The sequence below is a fragment of the Pan troglodytes genome, chromosome 5 (assembly GCF_028858775.2).
Source record: "Pan troglodytes isolate AG18354 chromosome 5, NHGRI_mPanTro3-v2.0_pri, whole genome shotgun sequence".
NCBI lineage: Eukaryota > Metazoa > Chordata > Mammalia > Primates > Hominidae > Pan > Pan troglodytes.
Window position 1 is genome coordinate 105,101,262 of NC_072403.2, and position 8,570 is coordinate 105,109,831.

Sequence of the window (8,570 nt, forward strand, 5' to 3'; positions counted from 1 at the left end):
ATATTGTATGTAAAAATTACTTTGAATGTGGAAATACTGTAGAAACCATTCTATTAAAAAGACTATCTTATATTCTAGCTAATAGGTTAACTAAAACGCCTTCAACTTGTAAGTGTTTGTTCTTTTCTTAGTCTTCAAACTGAACAACTTTGCAACTTCCACGGTTTTCTTCTTCTTTACATCTACCACTAAATTCATTTGCTACCTGATATTATTAAAAGCAGTAATAGTCCAACTTTATGACAATTTAGAGCTAGACTGGGCTTACCTACAGATTAAGTTAACAGAAAAAAATCACTTAGGATATAAAATTAATATTACACTGAAAAATGCTTAACATACTGAAAGAAAAAATAGTTTGTCAATAGCCGGGCGTGGTGGTGCGCGCCTATAGTCCCAGCTACTTGGCAGGTTGAGGCAGGAGAATCGCTTGAATGCAGGAGGCGGAGGCTGCAGTGAGCTGAGATCACACCACTGCACTCCAGCCCAGGCAACAGAGCGAGACTCCATCTAAAAAAAAAGAAAAAATAGTTTGTCTAACCCACACATTTACACATAAACATAGAGACAAAGCGTAATTTAAAAGTAACCAAGCTAAAGCAGATTCCAACAGAGTATTACCACATATTTGTTAACAGAGTTTGAGTTTTGATTTGTGTTTGAAACAAAACCCATTTCCAGTAAAAATTCAGAATCTTTATGAATTCTGTCAATTTGACCTGGTATCATTAGGCTGCCTTGGTTGCGTTTTCACTATCCTGTGGGTAATTTTCTTTAGCAAATTTCCATTTCTCTTTATGCCCTTTGTATATTTAGTGAAACAATTTAACATCTGTTAAATTGTAAATATTCAGGACAGGGACTTCCCCTTTAATTTGTTAGAGTTGCATCAGGTATGCCTAAATGTTTAACAAAATGCTTTTGATGATGATTATAAGGATAACAAAAATGACAATGATAATCTAAGTTTAAAGTTTTTAGTCTCTGGGTTTATATTATAAATTTAGAAGATGCTGAAGATTTAAATGCACAACAGAATGTAAAAAAGAAATTCTCAATAGTCATTTTTACCTTTCCAATTTAGTAAGAATTTGTATTTGAAATATTCTGCTTATATATTTAGTCAGATATTTTAAAATCCCCTCTTCCCCAGTTTTTTAGCTTAAAATTACTCTCTTTCCATGGTTTAAAAATAGAGTACACATTTTGTAAGCCTACTTCGGATAGGAACCACTTCACAACAACTGTATGGCCATTGGAACTATCCCTATTCAAGTCTTGAGACTTCTATAACAATATCTACCCTACATCCACATCATTGCCAATAGGCAGCATGTATTTGGGAAGCATTAATGATTTTAAAAGGCTCTGTCTCTTAGGATTTTTCTTAAGATCCTTTGCATTTTACTTTTCAAAGGGCTTCAATATGGGGACCTGATAAAGAAGGATTAATGTAGTTTAACAAAGTGAAAAACTAATTGAATCATTAACTCACTATTCAGATTCAAATATCTTCATTCCAAACCACATTCACTATTTACACTTCTGCTTTGCTCCTCTGCCTGACTCTTTTCTTCTCCCTTATTGGTAAAACTTCTTAGTCTTAGCCCTAACCCTGAAAAGGTCATGTGAAAATTCACATCAAGCATGTCAGAGAAAATCATGGGTGCTGGAGCAAAAGCTTAGAAGGTTTTTGCTCTAGAAGTTTAAAATCTTACATTTCAATGTTTCTTTGAATATCTTAGAACTCTGTTAAAGTTACTTAAATGGACACAAAAACATGACTAGCTGTCGCTACTTTTAAAAATTAGTATTTGGTACTTATAAGTTGCTTTATATGCCCTGTTGAACCATCTTCTTCCTACTTAATAACACAGAATCTGAATGCAAAATTATAATTGAATATCTCTGAAATTTTGTATTTGACAGTAATTTTTTCATATAAAAACACTACTACAGATTTTTAAATTGTAGAATAATTAAAAATGCATACATGGTACAATGTGGACAGGCAATCATTTAATACATAGAGAGACATAAATTTTGTAAGGGAAGGGTGTGCTTGCAGGAGGCTATTTAACAGACCCACGACTAATGAGACCTTCCTAGTAATTATTTTTTTTTATATTTCACCCTCCTCCCTTCAAATGGTATTGGACTGCAGGCAAATTTTAATCTTAAATACTAAACCAGTGATAACAGCATAACCATCTTAAGTGGTACATTCAATACCTTGCAAAAATTATTACACTTCTGTTGGTCTGATTTATTTTAGGTTCACTGATTCCTCTAGACTTAGACACATACACCATCACTAATTTATGTTGATGACACAATACAACATTTAGTTGACATGAAATAATTTATTAACTAAGAAAATAGTTCATGAGCTTTTGCACATTAGCAGTTTTCTCCTTGATCACTGGTAGACTCAAGTCCATTCTAGTTAATTCATCTTCATAATAGGTAGTTACAAAACAAACATTATGAGCAATTACTCAGGTTTAATTCCCTAGATAGAAATGTTAAGTCCTGAACTTAGGCTTAAAATAAAATTCACTCTAAGCAATGTTTAATCATTTAAAGAAAAAAAAGTCTGCTTCCTTAAATAAGATCATGCCAGGTAGAAAACCTAAGTCCTAATTAAATGCATTCTGTTTATGGAAAGCAGCTAACACGGTACCTGGCATACAGTGGGTGCTCATTTGGTGATAATTATAGTTATTAGCAGAATCGAAACTATGCCAAATGCTTCAGAACTCCCAGTCTCTTTTCTCCATATTCTATTTCCTCCTAAATACCTCTAGTACCTTATCCTATGCAATTTAGGATCTTTGCACTAATCACACTCAAACTGCAGTTTCCTAGAGTAGGACAGGGATGAACAAATCAGGAAGGCTTGTGTGCGGTATTTTCAGAGTCAAGGCTTTCCTGAAAAAGATCTGGTTTCAAATTATCAACATATCAACTACAAAGAGCGAGTATTTTCTTCATTCGCTGACTAATCTCCAGAAGCCAAATTTATAGCTGAAAATCAGCATCAAAATAACAATTTTAAAAGATTATTTTGAAAAATTAAAGTTTTTTTTTTTTGTATTTGATGAAGTATAGTTCTGAATCAGCCTAGATTTTTGGGAATCTATTATCACCAAAGATAATGAAATGCATTGCCCTTTTGCATAATTGAAAGGAAAAGACAAATGTTCCAGACTTAGACTCAACTTCTTTTTGATACACCTCAAAACCAAAGGGAAGACAGAGAAGAGATAAGAATAAGGTTAAAATAATAATAATAAGGATAGAACTCAATGATAAAACATGAGTTTTCCTCCTGTTTTTAAAACAACGTAGTACTTTTTTCCTTTAAACTTTTGTTCCTAATTTGGTATACTTCACTAAATAAAAATCAAAGAAACTTCTGCATAGCAGCAAAACCTCTGAGGAGAGTTTTCCTGCATCCTTTATACTGCCTTGTCTTACTCCAAGCCCAGAGCTGGTGCTAAAATCAGTGACATGAGGCCGGGCCAGAGAAGGGCCCCAAGAAAGACCCCATGTGTTTTACGTAAAGTTTTACAACTTTCTTTTCTCCACAACCGGATTATCCCTTCTAAGGGTGTGTATCTGAGGCATATGCTTCATACCGACGCCACACGAAGGAAATGGAATAAACCACTCCCCGTGCTTTCTTGAGCTTGGCTTCCTGTTCTATACAAAAGGAGGACGCAATTTGGATTTACCTCAGTTCTCGCCTTCCTTGCCGAGGCAGATGTCTTAAGCACTCTATTTTAAGGATTCAAAGCCCATAATATTACTAATAACTCCACATACTTGTTTGCATTTCCCATGGTACATATAAATGTCAGAAGCAATGACTTGCAGCCCCCTTTAATCTCGTGACAGCTTTATTATCATTGGTTGGCTGAATTTCAAGAAAAGTTATGACAGTGGCGAAGTTCTGCAAACTGCAGCACATATTTCGGTAATTAGGTAAAAGAGGGAAAGCTACGTTTAGAATGCACAGCTGAAATTATTTGCTAAACACATAAGATGCTGAGGTATATCACATTCCTCCCAGGACAGCTTTTGAAGGGTGATTTACAAAGCATTTGTTTTTACTGTTTTGCCATTTCTTCCCCCTCCAGTTAGGCTGTTTTAGCAGCAGCTCTGACTTGAAAATGGATCTTCTGATAATGGAAATATTGTATTTGCAATATGAGAAGGTGGAAGGAGGGAGTGGTCTGAGAGGCTGTGGTTTTCATTTTGTTCTATGTTGAACTCAGCTTTCTGAATGACTGCATCTCTCTCATGAATGCTTTAGCGTTGAATATTGAAGCCGATTTTTTTCATAGTTTTGGAATCAGGCCAAGGTTTTCTAATCTTGGAAACTATCATATAAACTGCTTGAAATACATTTTTGATCCCACAAAAACAAAACCATTTGTCTTTTTACAAATTTAACTATCAGTAAAGTTCACACTAACAATTACCAGTAATCTAGTTGCTGTTTTATTGTATCTCGTTAAAAGGTCATATACTTCAAGAATTACTTTAAGAGATTTTCCAGTAAGATAATAGATTTCAATGACAAACTTCTTATTCAGTTTCCCTTAGAACCAAAATCATGGACAGTTTGAGAGAATAAACTTTGTGATGGAAAATAATCCAGATTTTGCTTAAGTGCATACTTTTAGAATTGATATAATTAATACCCAATTTTAATTCCCCAAACTAGCCTGTCCAGGCTAATAGTTAAATAAACTATCAAACTACCTACTAAAAACCTATGATAAGCTGGGTGCAGGGGCTAACACCTGTAATCTCAGCACTTTGGGAGGCCAGGGTGAGAGGATCTCTTGAGGCCAGGAGTTTAAGACCAGCCTGGACAACATAGTGAGCCCACGTATCTACAAAAAAAATTTTTTTGAACCAAAAAAAGTAAGATAAAAACCTATTTATTGACTTCTGAAAACCTCCAATTTTTGTTTTGATTTGAAATTCATCTATTTTGATCCAATCCAACAGCTTTCTTTAAAGTCAATCTGAATATCATTTAACAAATTTACATAAATTTCTTACATTTTCAAAATAACGTTGTTGTAAATAACGCTATTTGTAAAAAAAATAACATTGTTGTATACCAAAGGAGAAATCACTAATTCTATTTCTACGATCCCCTTTGTTGTAAGAGCCTATAACTTATGATAGGAGAAATACAAAACAGAATTCTCTCATTCTCCCTTTTCTTCCTTTCCCTTCCCTTCTTTTCTTTCTTCTTCTCTCTCTCATTCTGCCTCAAACTATGTATCTTGGGCATGATCCAAAATAGTTTAAAAGAAAGTTAAAATATATACAACATAAAGCAAAATAAAATAAGTTATAATAAAAAGATTAATCCAAGAAAAAAAGTTAAAAATGAGAACCTTACAAAATATCATAGAATGAGAAATAAATTTCCTCAAGGATACCCATTAAGAGGACATTGTATAATATCATGCATTAAACGGTATCATCTATTAATACCACACCCTTATAATAAGCGGTACAAAGGACTTCAGAAATTTGTCATAGTATCTTCTCCTTAGTCCCATATTTCTTACCATCCCCACTTGGGCAAATGCCATCCTACAAGTGGGCTATCATGATTTTGGATGCCCTGGCTAAATTCAGGAGTATACTCTTTCTTATCTAAAATAATAGATGCAGTGTATATCTTCCAAATGATCTTGCATCAACATTATTTCTTTCTGTTTAGCTTTTGTTAGAAACACTGAATACAAGATTATTCTTCTGAAAAGAATATAGACTATAACTAGTCTATGTTGCAACACAGTACAGATTCTTATGATTTAACATTCAGAAGAATTCCAAGAGATTTGATCCAACCCTTGTTTTCCCCTAATTGGATCCTTCTAGAAAACTAAGGGCTTCCCAACTGCCCATATTCAAGTTTACCATTTACAAGATTACCAGTAAGTAAAAAGAGAGAAAGAGAGAGAGAATGCCAAAATCTGAGATGCTTTTCATAGAAAAATCAACAGAGGTGCACAAATGTCAATTTTACTTCAACAATTACATGGATATCAATCAAGTATTAGGATAAAATTTGTACTAATATTTAAATGTTTCAGATAAAATTTTTCTTATACATTTATACATAAAAAAATTATAATTTTTCATTCTATTTCCTGAAAGATGTTTAAAACCATTTTATACTTACCACACTTTCTTTAAGTAAAATGAGCTTTTGTTGGCTATTTTTATTTTTGATTTGGCTTTCAAAATAAAGATTAGCTAAACCTAAATGCAATAAATATTGATTTAAATTTTATATCAAAAGCAAATATGATACAAGCTCTACACAGATAAGTATTTGATTTCTATGAAATCCATTTATCTAAAGCTTAATCCAGTATTTGTTTTGTTATTAAAACTCATTAGCTATCCAATATTTTAAAATTAGAAGTCAGGACTAATATACAAACCCTCCTCAAAAGTTATAGGGTCCTGAAAAATTATGAGAATAAGTGTGGTCAGTAATTTCAATGCTCGGATATAACCTTGACGAAAGAGTACTTGATAATGAAGTCTTGTTTCTCTAGTCTTTCAAAAAAGGGAGAGAAATTAGAGGGAAAAAAAACCTAAGAAAAACGGTGGTTAATGTAGACCAATGAATTTGTGCAAAAAAAGAGAAGCCCAAATAAAAGCCCTTTTAAAAAAAATTTTAAGAGTTTTATTACAGGATGTTAGTATTCAAGACAAGTCAGAACACCTTATACTTTTAATCAGATTTTGGGTAATTAGTTTTAAAGTGTTACTTGAGTATTTTTCTCATATTGTTTTTTGGGCAAAAGTGCTTCTCAGTGACTGTTTAAGAGATGTTACTCTGATCAAACAGTTTATCCTTAATAACTCGAGACATCAATCCATGGATAGCTTCTATTGTAGTTTTACTCCTGTCTCTGTTGGCTTTGGCAAGTTTGTCTTCTGATTTTCGATCATGTGTTTCTAAACCCAACAATGAAACTCAGTGTACCCGCCCAATATTTATTCCACAGAAGCTCAAGCAATTTGCAACCCAAAGAGAATTTGAAATACAAGACTTCTAAGGCATAATATTGTTTGCATTGTACAAAAACATCTTCTATTTTATTAAGCGGGATAGTCTGGTACTCAGAAGGTCCTTCATCAGGAGGTTTGTAGCCCTTTGGGTATGTCCTAAAGGCATCAAGATTCACCTTCCCTGCAGATATTGTTCTTGTTGGATCAATCACCACTGCTGTAAATGGTTCCCGGAACCGCTTATTGAGCAGGTGAGTACTAACATGATGCCAGAAAGCCAGCAGCCATGGCCAGGGTGCCTATAATACCATCCGATTGCATTTTTAAGGCGGCCAACCTTTTTGGCATTTTCTGTGTATGTGGCCATGTACTCATATACAGCAGCCTCAGCATTTTCTCGGGTTTCAGTGCCCTCCACAGGCAAAGTAAAACTGCCCATAATAATCATGGTTTCACCATCTACCTTTCCTGGCATCAAACCCATCACTTCCAAGTTGCCCCCTGACCTGGCATGCATCATCATCTTCAGTAGAGCTAATGCTGAGATTTTGCAGTACTTTAAAGTAATGGTGATTGTTAACCCAGGGCTTTGTTGCCAGGATTTCATGCTGCTGCTTCTTGTCTATTTGTAGATTTCATGGATACTCTGAGTTTCTTGCATGTTGTTGGCCAGTTCCCAGGTTTTTCGGACCATACCGCTCCTGGATGTCACCATCGCTGAGGAATCAAAATTGTTGCCTCTATAACCAAGATGCAACTTTAGCTCCCTAGACCTCTGTGTGTGGGCTTCGGACCCTATGCACCACAGGAGAAAACTCTTTTTTAAAATTTTTATTTGTTTTATTTATTTATTTATTTATTTATTTATTTATTTATTTATTGAGATGGACTCTCCCTCCGTCACCCAAGCTGGAGTGCCATAGCATGATCTCAGCTCACTGCAGCCTCCATCTCCTGGTTTCAAGTGGTTCTCCTGCCTCAGCCTCCCAAGTAGCTGGGATTACAGGTGCACACCACCATGCCCGGCTACTTTTTTGTATTTTTAGTAGAGATGGGTTTCACCATGTTGGCCAGGCTGGTCTCAAACTCCTGACCTCAGGTGAGCCACCCGCCCTGGCCTCCCAAAATGCTCAGATTACAGGTGTGAGCCATCACATCTGGCCAGGAGCAAACTCTTAACTAGATTCTCGAGACAGCCATTCACCTTTAATTTTTTTTTGTAACGAGCCTTTCACTTAAGTCATTTGGAGCAAGTAAATTTTGGCAGCATCACTTTAATTTCAAAATCAGTAACTGTATATTTTTAAAATGTTATTATCTATTTTACAAAAGACACTATTTTATTATGTGTGATATGATGATCTTTTAATTGAATACTAGAAATTTAGCTATGTGACTTGCAACTGATTTTTATAGCATTATTTCTATAGTTAAAAACATCTAAAGGCCAATTTTCCCGCTGTATTCAACTGATGAGTCAATCACCCAGCCATGCATAACCTCATAAAGAA

The 8,570-nt window shown here is 34.6% G+C and overlaps 1 pseudogene; it reads right to left on the reverse strand.

Moving 5' to 3' along the window:
- Positions 1-6,868: 6,868 nt before the first annotated feature.
- Positions 6,869-7,774, reverse strand: LOC100615831 (COP9 signalosome complex subunit 5-like; annotated as a pseudogene).
- Positions 7,775-8,570: the final 796 nt, after the last annotated feature.